Here is a 17,793-nt window from a genome sequence, read left to right on the forward strand (position 1 = left end):
TCCAGAGTTCTTGAAAATTTGAACCAAACCTTAAACCTATCTTAGTAAGCTAATTGGCAGTCAAAGCAGTTGCTTAAAGAAATATGTGACATGGAAGTAGACACTTTTGGCACAAAGGTGACTCTCATCTCCAAAGATAATGAGAACACTAAAACTTTTGTTCTTTCTGAAGTTGTTTAATCATGAAGTTAAACATGTTCAGCATTACAAGACAAGATAGAAAGACCTGCACATGAATTAGAGAACAAACAAAAGTATACAGTATTATCAAGAGAGTAACGAGCTGGAAACGAGCTGGTCACATAGCAAGAAGAACTGATGGCAGGTGGACCAAGGCAATCAAGAGACCTGAAACAAGATAGATTGATCACATCAACAAGTATTGTGTGTCCAATTGGCAAAAGAAAGTTCAGGATTGTATTGGTTGGAAACATGTGGAAGAGGTCTTCATTGTGCAGTGGATAGACAATGGCTATGATGATGATGATGATGATGTATCTCTTTAGTTGTTCTAAATTGTTTCAAATATACAAAGAAAGAGGGGAGAGAGGAGAGAGAGAGGGAGGGAGAGGGAGAGAGATTATTCTACCGGTGTGGTTTCAGATTTAGACTACTTTAGGGAGCAGGAAAAGTTACATCAATTAGCTCTACTTTAAATATTTTGCTGCTCTCCTGGTTTACTTTTTCCTAAATAACACACCCACAAATCTCCAAGAGGGACTTATAAACAAAGGACCAAAACAAAAACAGATTGCACAGAACTCATTGTGCAAGTTCAACATCTCTCTGGAAAACATGTAGAAGAAATAAATTCTACCTTTGGCCAGTTTGTTGTGTCCATGATTAGTTTATTTCACCCATGGGAATCCTGCATTCTGAAGATGCCATTACCATTCTTTTTCCAAATTTAGAACTGTTTTTTTAAAGTAAACATCTGACTGCTGTCTATATAAAGAATGTGCAAGGGGTTTAACACATTTTAACCATTGTGATTGTGGCAGGGGAGAGAGAAACACATAAAAAAAGAGAGAAATAGCCCCTTTGGAGTCATTTGCTCTGAAGCGCACAACATGCTACATTAGAATGTTACAACCTTTTCCCATTACAGGATGTCTATAAAGGTCAAGATTAAGGTTTCCCTTGTCCAGTCACATCTGACTCTAGGGGATGGTGCTCATCTGAGTTTCTTAGCCAAGTGAACCAACATTGTCAGAAGATGCTTCCATGGTCGTATGGCTGGCATGACTATACACCAAAGTCTTTCTTGCTTGAGCCTCCCTCATTTTCCTGTGTAACAGGGCCACAAAAGTTCCTCTGTAACAGGGCCACAAAAGTTCTACTCACATTGCTGATGATAAAGTACAAAGGGATACCAAATTGCTTGCGTACATCTCCTCAACCCTGCATTACACCAGTGTGAACATGTTCACACTGGTGTAATAGGACTGGGTGTTTGTTAATATGATTTATTGGGTTAGGGATTTTCTGTTTCCACTGTGAGTTGTATTGTGTTGGGAGGGTGCACTGAGGGAGCTCCACCAATCTCATTGTACATATGTTGTGCAGTGATAATAAAGGTGGTTATTATTATTATTATTATTATTATTATTATTATTATTATTATTATCATCATCATCATCATCATCATCATCATCATCATCATCATCTATCCTAAGTCCCCTGTACTTGTGCTGCACTGTGCTGACATCTCTTGTACCCTGCAGCAGGCATCCCAAGCCCTGTTGTGTTTGCCCAATTTGACTCAAGCATCCTTGTGCACATTGGAGATGCCATCCCAAAAACTCCACCACACTAATGCCACACTAGCCCTTCATGCTCCATACTCTGCCACATCCAGTAATAGGCAATCCTGCTGCACTTTTGCCATGTTGCAGCAGCCTCTCATGCATACCCTTGCACCTGTTAGCTGTCACTTACCTGCCCTTCCACCTGTTTCTTAGCCACCTGGGACTTGCAATATCCTGCCCGTTGATCCACTGACTTTGTTTGTTGGATGCTGCCAGGAAGTTCTGAGGAGGTCCTTGCTTAATGATTTGTGATCTTCACTTAATTATGGCAACGGGGAGTGCCAGAATTTCTTCCACTAAGGAAAGAACTCATGTGACATCACACTTTATGAGCATCTCATTTTGCAATGTAAATTCTGTTCCCAATTACTGACAAAAAACATATACGTATACAGAGTTAACTCCAGTATTATGTGTCTTGCTGCTTTGAGTATCTATACTATAGAAGTTAGCCCTTAGCAATTAGACTTATATACCACTTCATAGTGTTTTACAGCTGTCTCTAAGCGGTTTACAGAGTCAGCATATTTCCCCCAACAATTGGGTCCTCATTTTTCCAACCCCAGAAGGATGGAAAGCTGAGTCAACCTTGAGCCGGTAAGAATCAAATTCCTGGCAGTCATCAGATTAGCCTGCAATACTGCATTCTAACCCACTGCACCACTACGGCTCTTAAGAACACTTATTGGTTCAACTGAATCAGTTCATGACTTTGATGCCAGGGTTATATACTGTACATAGTAGAATGTTTCTATAAGTTATGAAAACATATCCTCTTTGAGTTATGAAGTTCTTTGGATGACCTTGAATTCTTCTCTAGATTAATCTATTTGAGAGTATAATATGCAAGGAGAAGCTCTTTCTGAGCTCCTTAGTGGAAAACATATATTATAAGTATGTGGTTGTTACACGTAATATGTCTCCAAGTGTTTAACAGATGTACTTTCAAGAAGATACTAGCGCAATTCATATCTAAATTGTTGGCATAATTCAAGGCCAGGAAATGATGGAATTTATAGACCTTGATAATTATAGCTTCACACAACCCCCAGCAATACGTTCAATAATGAGAAATGTTGGGAGTTGTAATCCAGTAATAGAGTCAGAGGGTCTCCATTCCTGATGTAACAAGTCACGAACTAGACTAAATTTTGTTCCATGTGAAATACAATTTAAATTTAGGGGGAAGAGCAAAATATTTTTGAAAGTATTAAGAGCCATAAAAAAAATGGATAAATACAATTCTTGAGAGGAAAATGTTTCCATCAGATATCACTAAACAAATTATTTGATCAATTTCTGTTCAGATGTCTTCTGAAATGAAACTTGGTAGTAATGCACAGGATGACTAGAAAGACTTCTGTTAGTTTTTCCAATAATATTTTGAGTCCTTTCAAAATTCCTGCAAATGTATTCCAAAGCACAGATTTCACAGATTTTACTTTGACAAAACAATGCAATTACTACAAAGCACTACTTATTCAAATAAAAGATAAAAGCTTATATATGTATAATTAGCAAGGATACTCCAGAAATTCCACAAATTTTCCATTTGTAAAATTATGCCATTCTTATAAATATAATGCAACTAACTATACATATTAAATATCCATAAAAAGTGTGTTTAAGTCTGGTAATAATTTCAGAGCTATTTTTTTCATAATAGCATTTATGTCTTGTTGACTAGCAATATAATATCAATAGCTTTAATTAACTTTAGAAGAAAATAAATTCCTGGAAATCATTTATATGAAAATATAATGTGACAGAGAGAATGGTTCTATAATGATCTTAAGAAAACTAAAATATATTTACGTTTTCCAGTTAATAAAAACATATTGTGCTTGCAACATACAGCAAACAGAAAACAGAAATTAGAATTTGGATCTTTTAATAATATAGTCATTTATTGTTCAATATAAAATACATGACAAAACAAAAAAGTAATCCATCAATTTTATTCATTGTCTCTTAATGCCAAAACTTTTGACAAAAAGACAAATGCAGCATGACATAATACAGTCAGATTTGTCCTATTTCTTCCTAATCATTTTCAAACCGACCTTGACATTTTAATAAGAAAAAAAGAAATCAAAATGTAGGATGCAGGAAAAGCCAAACAAAATGCATTTAAAGAGGTATTGTCAGCAAGTGAAGCTAAAGCAATATACATCCAGAACTATTTAAAAACACACAATGCAATTTGATGTTCAAATTATAACATAGTCCCATTCATGTTTCAAATATAGTTTTGATTAACGACAGAATATGGCTATTCTTATTAAGATTTACAGAAAAATGATAAATAACTAGACTTTGTGTAATGCAATTCCACCTATGCTTGAGCTGAGAAAAATGTTTTGTTGCAACAAAAGCAAATACAAACCATCACATATGGGATTTAGAGGGCCTGAAATTTCCTGCAACATTACCTGCAACTTCAACATCAATTTCTGTTCTAGAATTAGCTTCCAGCTTAAAAACAAGACATTGCCAGTAGCTATTTCTAATCTGATTCTTGGCAGTATGAAAAAGACAAATGCCTATACAGGAGGGAAATCTGATTGACTATAACTGCATCACTGTTTCTAAGACAAAGCTTGTCAAACTGAGACCAGATTCATCCTGTACATCCTGGTAGGTTTATCTGAATGTGAAAACAGGAATGCAGAGAATGTAAACAAATACCTGTCATTAATGGACACTATAAGGATCAAAAATAAGAGACATCTATACGTGATAGGGTGGTATTGCAAGAAACCAGGAAGAGAGCAAGATCCGATGGGATCTAAATTCTGAACTATCATTTGTGTTTGCTCAGAAACTTAAATGTTTCCCTTTTTGGATCATGATATTGCTCTCATAGTCATCTTGTCTCTGTGTAAGTCTGGTAGTTCTGTTCTCTGAATCCAGCCATGAGCACTTAGCAATAGCACTTAGACTTATATACTGCTTCATAGTCCTTTACAGCCCTCTCTAAGTGGTTTACAGAGTCAGCATATCCAACCTTGGAAGGACGGAAGGCTAAGTCAACCTTGAGCCAGCCAGGATTGAATTCCTGTCAGTTGGCAGAATTAGCCTAGAGAAGACTCCTGCGAGTCCCTTGAACTGCAAGGCGATCAAACCGGTCAGTCCTAGAGGAGATCAACCCTGACTGCTCTTTAGAAGGCCAGATCCTGAAGATGAAACTCAAATACTTTGGCCACCTAATGAGAAGGAAGGACTCACTGGAGAAGAGCCTAATGCTGGGAAAGATTGAGGGCAAAAGAAGAAGGGGACGACAGAGAATGAGGTGGCTGGGTGGAGTCACTGAAGCAGTAGGCATGATCTTAAATGGACTCCAGAGGATGGTAGAGGACAGGAAGGCCTGGAGGAACGTTGTCCATGTGGAAAGTGATGTGTCGGACATGACTTCGCAACTAACAACAACAAAAACTGCATTCTAACCACTGCGCCACCACAGCCCATGATGGTTTGTGTATCATAGTTAATAGTTTGTGTAAATCACACCAGTTTCTATTTTATTCAATAATTAAAAAAAACAACAACCCATGGCTTGTCACAATGTGTGAATGCAGTCTAAGGATGGATATCAGGCCACAAAAAGTTCTGAACTTGCAACTGATCAGAACTGCAAAAACAGTGTTAACACATCATACTTCCTACTCTTAAAAGCTTGGTTTAAAAAAAAGACCAAGGAATAGGTGTTGGTGTTATACCCATGAAATATAATATCTTCACTCTGTGATTTGCCTTTGTAATAACATTGCTTATATGGTATTCAGCAATAACTTTACATGTGGTTACATGTATTCTGCAAATGACAACCATTCCATAAATAACATCCACCACCACAAACCTAAAATATACACTTAGTTCTGTTTTGTACAAACTTATTGTAAATGGCTTGATTTGTGTTATATAATCATCTTTCAAATGCAGATGTGGGTTTCTAAAATCACAGCTGCATTTATTCCATTGCAACTGGAATAGTGAAAAGAAATTGATTCAATTTCACGTTGATTTCATTTCCTTCCTTTTCTATCCCATTCGTACACATTTTAAAGTAAACAATTTCCTAACTTTGCTTTAAAAATTGAGTTCTTCCAATTGACCTATGAGGGACTTTCATCAGAATAGAATCTTTTCTATTCATATCTTTTAACCATCCTGATTGATTATATGCCATCAAGTCTGTGTCAACTCTTAGAATAATTTTCTACAAGATGATCTGTCCCTAACCTGCTCTTGTTAGGGTCACCAATACCATTATTAAGTGTGTTTGTCCATCTTCCTTCTAGTTCTCTTATTCTCTTTTGTTCCATCTTTACTGCCTTCTCAAGACAGCTAGTCAAATCAAATCCACTACAAAGACATATCATGCAAACAAAAGAATGGAGAACATCAATTTTTCAAACTGTAGCTCAAAAATATATATTTTTGGTACTTGGAATGAATATGTATAAGCTTATAAAAGTTGTAGAAGCCCACAAAATATGTAGCATGTCTAATCTAGTGAAAAGAAGGATTAAGGGTGACATGATCGCAGTGTTCCAATATTTGAGGGGCTACCACAAAAAAGAGGGAGTCAAGCTATTCTCCAAAGCACCTGAGAGCAAGACAAGAAACAATGGATAGAAACTAATGAAAGAGACAACCAACCTAGAACTAAGAAGTAATTTCCTAACAGTGAGAACAATTAACTAGTGGAATGGCTTGTCTTCAGAAGTTGTGGGTGCTCCACCACTGGAGGCTTTTAAGAAGAAATTGGACAGCCACTTGTCTGGATGGTATATGGTCTCCTGCTTGAGCAGGAGGTTGGGCTAGAAGACCTCCAAAGTCCCTTCCAATTCTATTATTCTGTTCTGTTGATGTTTTTTTTAATAGTTCTCCCTGTGCTTAAGTGTCCCCCTCTTACTTAATGAACACAGTCAGCTTCACAACAATGAAGTACAGCTCTAGAATAACCTCCTCCACCTGGTGTCAGCAAGATAACTTATGACTACACTTCCTAGAATTCCCAGCTAGCATTCTGCATTTTTATAAGGCAGCCGCCATCTTACAGCTTCTATACCATAAAGCAGTGATGGCTAACCTTTTTGTTGTTACATGCCAAAAACGAGCGTGCACGCCTGCACCCACAATGTAATGTGCACACAACACCCTGACGCTCCCCCTGTGCACCGTTTTGGGCTTAGTAGGCCTCCCTGCAGCCTCCAGGGAGCAAAAATGTGCCGGGGGGGGGGCGTGCCACACACACCCATACCCCATTTTGGGCCTAGTAGGCCTCCCTGCACTTATAACCCATAATACAATGTGCATCCCCCCATGTGCAACCCCCCACCCATGCATGCACGCATGACTCCCCCACCCCCCATGCATGCACGTTTGTCTCCTGCATGCACCCCACCCCCCACGCATGCATGGCAGAGACTCGAAAATTAGCTGGTTGATGGGAGGCATGCACACATGCGCAGTGGAACTGACCTGGGGTGATGGCTTGCGTGCCCGCAGAGAGGGCTCTGTGTGCCACCTGTGGCACGCGTGCCATAGGTTTGCCATCACAGCTTTAAAGTAATGTTTCATCATCAACCTTGGTGACTAAAAGATGTGTGGACTTCAACTTTAAAACTTCCCCAGCCCAACATGCTGGCAGGAGTCATGAAGAAGTCCACACATCTTCAAGTTCCAAAGGCTGAGAAACTCTGCCTTTAGTAGATGAATGTAAGCCAAAAACAGTGATGAATTAAGGTCTGTAAGTGTTGCTTTAACAACTTAAGAGTTATAAATATAAATCCAGAGACCCCCTTCAACATTTCTTCCAAATTTCATAAACTCTTTGCATTAAAACTTCCCTCAAATGGTGTTGCTGAAGTTCAGGCAGGAAATATATAAAATAAGAGAATATATGTGCAGACATATGTTTATCTAGATTTACAACAGATAATTAGTACCTAATTAAATATTTTCTCCTTTGAACTTACTCAGTGTTGTATTTCATTATTTCTTACTCAGTTTTATCACCCTCTTTTCTGTCATTTTTCAATTTTTTTTTCTTTAGTCAAAGACAAATGAGCTGTACTGTAATGAAATCAGTCTCCAGAAACTTGCTCTGAGGTGGGGGAGAAGTAGATAAGGTCTTGTTCACTCCAGATCTGAATTAAATAACCTATTACTACCAGTTTTTCATAGAAAATATATTGCTTTGTAATGTCCATAAAATACAACAGTTTAAGCAAGGCCTATGTGGATCACTGGTGCGTGCTATCAATCACTAGCTATAAATCCTTATGCTGTGAAAATCATATTATGATTATAAGTCTGTTAGTTTTCCCACCTCTTCAAAACTGCCAATAAAGCAAACCTCACCGGATGGTTTCTCAACGCTTTCAGACAGATTGGTGTATTCCAGTTTCTTCAGACCTTTGTTTGAAACAGCAGACATATAAGAAAATATATGTCTGTTGACTCAGTGGTGGGTTTCACTTACCTTTGATATCAGTTCGCTCGCATGCACAGAGCGTATTTGATGACGTCTGAACGGGTGGGCGGAGCCCCCCGCTACTGCTGCTACAGGTTCGTCCAAACCGGGGCAAACCAGTAGCAACCCACCACTGTGTTGACTGCTTTTTAAATTTAATTGACACTTTTTTCTCCTTTTTTGTACACTTTTGTACACATCTTTTCTTTTTTGTTGTTGTTAGGGTTGAATATATGTTTTTGTCTTGTTCCATTTTGTTTTGTTTGTTTATTTTCTATGATAACCCATAAATTTAAATATTAAAGAAAAGAAGATATAAATTTCTTAACATCTGCTTGGTTTTAGATATGTCAGGTGATGGAAAAACCATAAAGCCTTTCTGTTGGCCTGTGAGAAAATAATAATGCTGTGGGGGAAAAAATACCCAATAGAAATAGAATATGTTAGATTCCAACTGCTGCTATACAGAATGCAGAGAATGAATGCAAGGTATCAAAGTTTCTTATTGTTGCATCACTGGATGTACTTCCATAATGTGTCACAAGAATATGGGAACAAAATAGTTCCTCTGATGGATGCTGCCAGGGGTGGGCTTCAAAAATTTTAGCAAGGGATTCTCTGCCTGGTTGCTGGGTGGGCATGGCCATGGTCGACCTCCTGCACCATGATGGAGGGGGGGCTTTTTGCCCTCCCTGGGCTTCGGAGACTTTCCTTGAGCCTCCGGGGGAGCGAAAACAGCCTCCCCAGGCTCCAGAGGCCCTCTGGAGGCCAGAAATGGGCCCATTTCCAGCCTTCCTGAACTTCCGGTAGGCCTGTTTTTTGCCCTCCCCGATCCTCCACTTGCGCCCTGCACTTCCTACATCCAAAATAGGCCATGTGGGACTCCTGGGAGCGGTGGGGTGGGTGGGGTCAGCCAGGAGTGGGATTTGGGGGTTCTCCAAACTGCACAGAATCTTAGCTAGAGGTTCTCCCAAACCCCTGTGAACCCCCAGCAGCCCACCCCTGGATGCAGCCAGCATCAAACTCCTATTTCAATAGAAAGATCATTGAATAACCAATGTTATTCAAAGATGAATAGCATACCCCAGAATCTAAATAAGTGGGAAAGGTATCTCAGACCCCATACACAGACTATCCTCCATTAAATGTTTAGTGATCTTTCTTTAGCATTATGCAATGGGTAAAGATGAGCTTCATGTTCTATCCTACTCCATACCCTGCCTTATCTTATGTGGAGGGGGGCTTTCTTCTTTCCCAAAAAGAACCCCATTTTTAAAATATGTCTGAAAGTCTCTCTGTCCTTCTTAATTTGGGGCATTTTCATTTCCATTAAGTTTCCCAGTCTTTCCCATTTCTTCTTTTATGTTTTTCAACCCAATTCAGTGGTGGGATTCAAATTTTTTTACTACCGATTCTGTGGGCGTGGCTTGGTGGGCATGGCATGGCATGGCTTGGTGGGCGTGGCTTGGCTTGGCGGGTGTGGCAGGGCAAGGATACTGCAAAATTTCCATTCCCTCCCCACTCCAGGGGAAGGTTACTGCAAAATCCCCATTTCCTCTCGATCAGCTGGGACTCGGGAGGCAGAGAATGGATGGGGGCGGAGCCAGTCAGAGGTGGTATTTACCAGTTCTGATTTTGAACTACTACTCAAAATTTCCACTTCCGGTTTTCCAGAACTAGTCAGAACCTGCTGAATACGACCTCTGACACAATTGTGGTGTTTGTGTAGAATCCAGCTGTCATGTTGACCTACTATTTGCTTTATGAAGAATGTCCTAGGTTTTTGAGGGGTCCAGAGGCAAGCTAGCACAAGTAATGAAAGAATCTGGAACAGCTAAAATCTGGAGTTATGTGCCTTTTGTCCCCATAAAGTATTATCTTTTTTTTAAAAAAAACCTGAGGATGTGATCGTCCTTGTTAGGCCCTGGGTTGCAAGACTCCAGGCTTGTGGAAAATAGAGTAAATCTACTACTATGAAAAAAGAAAGAGGAGTCACTTTGGAGTAAGTCCTTTCCTACAAATCATTGACCTAGAATTTACAGTCCCTTTAGTCAGGAAATATTACCAAATTCCCAGTTTCCTCTTTATTAAAAAAGAAAAGAAAAGAAATTATTCAAAGATTGATATATATATATAATGGAGTTTTTTAAAAGTATAAATTAAAAAACCATAGAGATACTTTATTGTGATCTTTCTCCTTTTCCCTTTGTTTCCCCAATCATTAACCTAAATGTACTTTACAATGAACATTTCAGTTATTGATAGTATTCATTTAAGACATTTTAAATAAATTTATCTGCTATTTTTACTTGTCTCATAACCTTTTCATAGACCATTTTCCAAAAGTGTACATTTGCTTTGCTGTGTAATGTGTCATATATAAAGGAGCCATTCCTGCTTGAATTTGGTTAGGCTTCTAATTAATATATATGTGCAGTTTTGCCATTGCTGCATATTCTCCACTTTTGGTCTCCCAATCTGATATCATCGACAGTTTCATTTTGCCAAAAGTCATTCCACTGGTTAATTGTTTTCACTGGTAGGAAATTTCTCCTTAATTCTAGTTTGTTTCTCTCCTTGGTTAGTTTCCATTCATTGTTTCTTGTCTTGTCTTCTGGCGCTTTGGAAAACAGGTTGATCCCCTTTTTTTTGTAGCAGCCTCTCAAATATTGGAACACTGCTATTATGTCACCCCTAGTCCTTCTTTTCACTAGACCAGACAAACCCAATTCTTGCAACCACTCTTTATATGTTTTAGCCACTTGCCCCCTAACAAATAACAAGAATAAACAAAATACATAGAAAAATACAATGAAATATTAGAGACAATTAATATTGGTGGTGGCGCAGTGGTTAGAGTGCAGTACTGCAGGCTACTTCTGCTGACTGCTGGCTGCCAGCAGTTTGGCAGTTCGATTCTCACCAGCTCAAGGCTGACTCAGCTTTCCAGGTAAGTAAAATAAGGATCCAGATTGTTGGGGGCAATATGCTGGCTCTATAAACCACTTAGAGAGGGCTGTAAAGCACTGTGAAGCAGTATATAAGTCTAAGTGGTATTGCTAATACATGTTCCTCCTCCTGCAAGAAAGAAAACCTCAACAGAATCAAGAAACAGAAGTTAATATAATATTTGAACTTATTATAATAGCTAAAGGTTCCAGAATTACAGTATATAAAAAGCAAAGCCAAAAAAATGAGCAACTGTATCAAGTGCCTTACACTGTATCGGAAAGGATTCTGAAATCATTTGATTTGTTTTCACTCTTCCACTAGGTTATAAATGATAGATTTTAATTCAATGAACGAAATGCATTAGGAAACCATATCTAATCATCATTTGGTTTAAGAATCTAATCTGACCCAAATCAAAATCTTTTCCTGCATCATTCTTATGCAGAATCTGTGAAGTTAACTCATCTCACAAAAGATACCATTTATGATCTTGTTTGAATACTGAAATAGACAAAAATATAAGGTGTAATGTCTATAATGAATACAATAAGTATAAATCAAGGTCTTTTTTTTCTTTCTGCTTTGGTTCTGTTTGTGCGAAGAAAGAAAAGAGCCTTGATAATACAATGGTTTAGTGCACCCTGTCATTAACACAGCTACCTGCAATTTCTGCTGGTTCGAATCTCTCCAAGGCTCAAGGTTGGTGAAATGAGGACCCGGTTTGTGGGGACAATAAGCTGACTTTGTATAAAATATACAAAAGAATGAAGGCTATTGCTTAACACATTGTAAGCCGCCCTGAGTCTCCGGAGAAGGGCGGCATATAAATCAAATTTAAAAAAAAAAAGAAAACTCTGTTTTTTTGGCAGTACTGTAAGTTTCCAGGGTAAAATCAGCAACTGGCACCATTGATTGGCTGAGAATTCATGGAAGTTTCAGCCAATCATAGGGTATCAGGGGCAGAAAAATGATGGGCTGAAAATGACTGGTATGAGTTCATTGCAATAATAGACATACAGGAAGTCCTTGACTTACAGCATTTCATTTAGTGAAAATTCAGACTCTTGGCAACTGACTCATATTTACGACAGTTGCAGTAGGGTCATATGATTACTTTTTGCGATCTTCTCACAAGCAAAGTCAATTGGGAATTTAACAACCATATTACTAATTTAACAACTGCAGTGGATTCACTTAACAACTGGGGCACAAAATGGGGAAAACCTCACTTAACATCTGTCTCACATAGCAACAGAAATTTTGGGTTCAATTGTGATAAGTCGAGGACTACCTGTATAAGATTTACCACCAATTTTCCATCAATAAAGGTTATGTGGTATGTAACTATATGCACTGAATTTCAATTCTTTGAAATAACTTCCAAATGGAATGGATAGAGCTCATTGGATTTTGAAAGATAAGTAGGTTTCAGTTTGCATATTGGTTCAGAAAGTGTGCCTTAATTAGCTTCACATTAACAATTGAACACATTTCTCTTGGCACCATTTCTCTATAGGAAGTAATATCTTCCTTGTCTTGTTAAAGTGTAGAGAGATACAGATTGCAGGTGATAAAATGTAGACAGGGGTGAGAAATAAACTGGGTTGCAGATAATATTGAAGCCAACAGATGTCGACTTTAATGAAAAGAAGGACTAGGGGTGACATGATAGCAGTCTTCCGATATCTCAGGGGTTGCCACAAAGGAGAGGGAGTCAAGGTATTGTCCAAAGCCCCTGAAGGCAGGACAAGAAGCAATGGGTGGAAACTAATCAAGGAGAGAAGCAACCTAGAACTAAGGAGAAATTTCCTAACAGTTAGAACAATTAATAAGTGGAACAACTTGCCTCCAGAAGTTGTGAATGCTCCTAATAAATACTTGCAGCCAGACCGATACAGACTGAGGCGGCATCAAACGGCAACTGGGAACTTTATTAACTAACTGCAACAAGCATAGCAACAACAACTCCCATGCTTGACAGCTCCTTTTATACCGAGCTGTCAACGTCTCAACCAATCAGAACTGTTGGAGCTACCGGCCCTTCCACTAGGGGGATGCTTTGGAGGCTTGGCTTGGTATGCAACAGCTCCAACACTGGAAGTTTTTAAGAAGAGATGGGACAACCTTTTGTCTGAAATGGTACAGGGTTTCCTGCCTGAGCAGAGGGTTGGATTGGAAGATCTCCAAGGTCCCTTCCAACTCTGTTATTCTATTCTATACTGTCATATCCAGTCTGTTCTTTGTGGCATATCTTTATTCACAGACACAGAAGCCATGGAAATAAAATCCTTGACAGTCTCAAGGATTTTGTTTTCCTAAACAATTTCTGTTCTGTTAAGAAACCAGAACAGCCATACAAATTATATATTCTCAGTAAATTCAAGGTTTAAGAGCTTTGTGGAACACTGTAGTGAAGCATGAAAATATATAGAATATAGAGGTTGTAGGAAGTTGATTTATAGGACAATCCTTTTGTATTGACTAAGGAGTAGGCTTCTCAGTGTTACCAAGTAAATGGGTTTAAGACTGCACATTACAGCCTCAAGTATTAGTTTAAGCTAAGAGGGTTTCCAGTGCAATTCTTTATGCATGTTTAGTCACAGGCAAATGTTGTATAATATTTCAGCTCACAAATAGGCAGCAGGTATTACAGTATATAATTTTCTTCATTCAATGCCTCTAGGTTATGAGTGGGTAAGCATCTGGCAAAGACTATGGAATTAGGCTTAGCATTCGATGCTGCCACTTCTAACACTTTTGACTGATTTGAAAATAATAATCTCCAGGAACCATTTTTATTGCAATTTTTTTTAAAGAGGACAATCTTCTCTTGCACAGCAGTAGTTAAAATGTCTATGGTTATCCTATAAGCCTCTATTTCGAGAAGCTTATCTCTGCACCATATAGCATTGCAGAAGTAAGGCAGGCTCAAAGTAATCTCTCCTCCCTGGAGAATTTGGTGAATCTTGCTGTTGGCTACCATAAGAAAGTAAGATAAATACTGAAAGCGGATTACTTTTTATTAGAAGCCATTGCCTTTTCTAAATGTTGAAAATGTTCACTAATCTCATGTAATGAAATTTTAGAGTAGACGTTTAGCAAAACTTAAACATTAAGAAGTTACACATGCTCAGAAGTAACACATCATGTTGCCAGTTCTATTACCCATCCAGACTGAGAGAATGATGCTGGTACCATCAGCATTCTGAGGAGAACATCGATTTATATAAAGAATCCATAAATCATCAGCAGTAACACATGGAATAAAACTTCATACCAGACTAGTCTGTGGCCCATAACTAATTTAGAATTCATCTCGCATCAGGTCAGGTAACTTTGATCTGGATGGACAAATGAGTTTAGAATTTTTAGCTGCGGATAGTCCTCAACTTCTGATCACAATTAAACCCAAAATTTATCTTATACTAAGTGAGAAATTGGTTAAGTGAGTTTTGCCTCATTTTACAACCTTTCTTGCCACATTTGTTAATTGAATCATTGCAGTTGTTAAATTAGTAGCACCATTGTTAACCGAATCTGGGTTTCCCATTGACCTTGCTTGTCAGAAGGTCACAAAAGGGCATCACATAACCCCAGGACAAGGCAACTGTCACAAAGATGAACCACTTGTCAAACATCCGAATGTAAATCACATGACCATGGGGATTCTGCAATGGTCATAAAGGTGAAAAATGGTCATAAGTCACTTTTTTCAGTGCCGTTGTAACTTTGAACCAGAGGTGAAATCCAGCAGGTTCTGACAGGTTCTGGAGAACCAGTAGCGGAAATTTTGAGTAGTTCGGAGAACCGGCAAATACCACCTCTGGCTGGCCTCAGAGTGGGGTGGGAATGGAGGTTTTGCAATATCCTTCCGCCAGGACTGGGGAGGGAATGGGGATTTTGCAGTATCCTTCCCCTGCCATGCCCACCAAGCCACGCCCACAGAACCGGTAGTAAAAAAAAATGGATTTCACCACTGCTTTGAACTGTCACTAAACGAACTGTTGTAAGTCAAGGACTACCTTTATTACTTTAATGTTGATGGGTTTTTTTTTTCCATTTTTGCTTGAAGGAGTCACCTTTGTGTACATGTCCTGTGTTTAAATTTTGCCTAGAGACTTCATGTTATAAAAACACACTAAGTGATTAGCCAGAAATAAGGGTGAATGCAATTTACTAAGCTATGCCTTGAGGTCTAGGGAAAAGAAGGCAAATATGGTCATCAGTTTAGATTTTTAGCATTTTCAAGATAATATAAGATACAAAGTAAATAGGAAAACAATGGGGGAAAGTAGGGGGAAGAGAAGTGAGGAAGGATTGGGAAAAAGAAAAAGAAATGTTGACTCCCTCTGTTGCAGTAAAATAAAGCATTAACAACAAACCACAACTTTTTGTTTTTTCATAGTAATATAAACTAGCCATTTCTATAAGGATCTGTCAATCTAATCAATAAAACCCAAAATCAAAGTTTCATTCTTTTCCACTTCAAGCACAAAGTTCAGAAGTGGTTTCCATGTGGAAACAAAAGTACTTTTATTCTTTTCTTTAATTAAAATAGTCAATTTTGCCATTTCAGCCAGCTCCACCAGCTTCTGCTGCCATTCGTCCATGGTGGGAATCAAAGTGCCCTTCCATTTTTGTGCGTATATATGGTCATCAATTTAGAAGAAATTTTGTATTTCTTCAGGTTGCTAATGCCTACACATGTAATAGCAATAGCACTTAGACTTATATACTGCTTCACAGTGCTTTTACAGTCCTCGCTAAGCAGTTTACAGAGTTAGCTTATTGCCCCCAACAATCTGGGTCCTCATTTTACCCACCTCGGAAGGATGGAAGGCTGAATCAACCTTGAGCCTGGTGAGATGCTACACATGTGAGTACTTCTATTAAATAGAATAGAATAACAGAATTGGAAGGGACCTTGGAGGTCTTTTAGTCCAACCCCCTGCCCAGGCAGGAAACCCTACACCACTTCAGACAAGTGGTTATCCAACATCTTTGTAAAAATTTCTAGTGTTGGAGCATTAACAACTTCTGCAGGCAAGTTGTTCCATTTATTAATTGTTCTAACTGTCAGGAAATTTCTCATTAGTTCTAAATTGCTTCTCTCCTTGATTAGTTTCCACCCATTGCTTCTTGTTCTACCCTTAGGTGCTTTGAAGAATAGTTTGACTCAGTGGTGGGATTCAAATAATTTAACAACCGGTTCTCTGCCCTAATGACCAGCTGGGTAGGCATGGCTTGGTGGTCATGTGACCATATTTGCCTTCTTTTCCCTAGACCTCAAGGCATAGCTTAGTAAATTGCATTCACCCTTATTTCTGGCTAATCACTTAGTGTGTTTTTATAACATGAAGTCTCTAGGCAAAATTTAAACACAGGACATGTACACAAAGGTGACTCCTTCAAGCAAAAATGGAAAAAAAAACCCATCAACATTAAAGTAATAAAGGTAGTCCTTGACTTACAACAGTTCGTTATATACAAAAGTATGAAGGCTATTGCTTAACGCATTGTAAGCCGCCCTGAGTCTCTGGAGAAGGGCGGCATATAAACCGAACCAATAAATAAATAAATAAATAAATAAATAAATAAATAAATAAATAAATAAATAAATAAATATGTTTTAGCCTCCAGTCCCCTAATCATCTTTGTTGCTCTTCTCTGCATTCTTTCTAGAGTCTCAATATCTTTTTTACATTGTGACGACCAAAACTGAATGCAATATTCCATGAGTGTAAATGCATGAGTATAAATTTATTGATGTGTACTCCTGTTTGCAGTAAGAAGACTGGTGCTTGATTAATCTCTTTTACCATCCATTGGAAGTCAGTTTTTTAAGAAGTGGTTTCCTCATAATGCTGGTACAAATAGAACAGCAAAGAAACAACAGAATTTCAGCTAGATCTCTTTCTTTAATTGAGTAAAATTGAATATGATCCAGAAGGCTTTTCATCAAATGAATTCCACTGGCATGAATGGAAGTTGATCAAGATAGGGGTCTGTTATTCCTCTATAAAATACAATTCATTACCAAATGCTCAAATCCGTGCTGTTCTACACAAAGCTAAAACTTAATCTAGCTATACAGAGAACACCTGCCCTGGTTTAACTGCAATTTACAATTCAATGATACATATGCAAATTAAATCAGAGTTTGCAAAAACATAATTATAGATTCTCTGGGGAGAATTAATAGCTACCGCCTGCCCTGTTTATGTTGAAGTTTAATTTAATTCTGTTGCATGAGTTAAAATGAGAAAATAATTCAGCTGTTAATGTGCACCATTTTTTTAGACTGCTTAGTCAGTTTGTATTCATTATCTAAAATGGGACCTTTTAAAAAACATAATCATGTGAAATTTGCCACATAATCATGGCCAGCAATCAAATACACCTAAAACAAAGACGCATAATATTTGGAAGAAAAGAAAATTTGAGTCAATTTCACATACTTGAGCCATCTTTGCACAAGTGGGAGATGAGGGTGAAGGTATCTCTACACACTGCGTGTACTAGTTAATGTGTGCTTGTTATGTACACATCCAG

This window comes from Pantherophis guttatus, chromosome 2 (genome assembly GCF_059756535.1).
Source record: "Pantherophis guttatus breed Tessera chromosome 2, ASM5975653v1, whole genome shotgun sequence".
Lineage (NCBI taxonomy): Eukaryota > Metazoa > Chordata > Lepidosauria > Squamata > Colubridae > Pantherophis > Pantherophis guttatus.